The sequence below is a fragment of the Arachis duranensis genome, chromosome 10 (genome assembly GCF_000817695.3).
Source record: "Arachis duranensis cultivar V14167 chromosome 10, aradu.V14167.gnm2.J7QH, whole genome shotgun sequence".
In the NCBI taxonomy this organism is placed as follows: Eukaryota; Viridiplantae; Streptophyta; class Magnoliopsida; order Fabales; family Fabaceae; genus Arachis; species Arachis duranensis.
In genome coordinates this window covers 29,176,889-29,177,497 of record NC_029781.3, presented here as the reverse complement: position 1 = coordinate 29,177,497, position 609 = coordinate 29,176,889, and positions in this window count along the sequence as shown.

Sequence of the window (609 nt, the reverse complement as noted above, 5' to 3'; positions counted from 1 at the left end):
AATGGTGGAAGAAATAGGTTTAGCAATAGCAAGCCTTTTCCATCATCTTCTGAGCAACAGATAGAGAATTCTAAGCAGAATACATCTGACTTAGCAACCATGGTCTCTGATCTGATCAAGACCACACAAAGTTTCATGACTGAAACAAGGTCCTCCATTAGAAATTTGGAAGGACAAGTGGGTCAGCTGAGCAAGAAAATTACTGAGCTCCCTCCTGGTACTCTTCCAAGCAATACAGAAGAAAATCCAAAAGGAGAGTGCAAGGCCATCAACATGGCCGAATTTTGGGAGGAAGAAGAGGCAGTGAACGCCACTGAGGAAGGCCTCACTGGGCGTCCACTGGCCTTCAATGAGTTCCCCAATGAGGAACCATGGGAATCTGAGGCTCAAAATGAGACCATAGAGATTCCATTTGAACTTACTTCTGCCATTCATGAGCTCTGATGAGTATTCTTCCTCTGAAGAGGATGAGTATGTCACTGAAGAGCAAGTTGCTAAATACCTTGGAGCAATCATGAAGCTAAATGACAAGTTATTTGGAAATGAGACTTGGGAGGATGAACCCCCTTTGCTCACCAAAAAACTGGATGACTTGTCTAGGCAGAAACT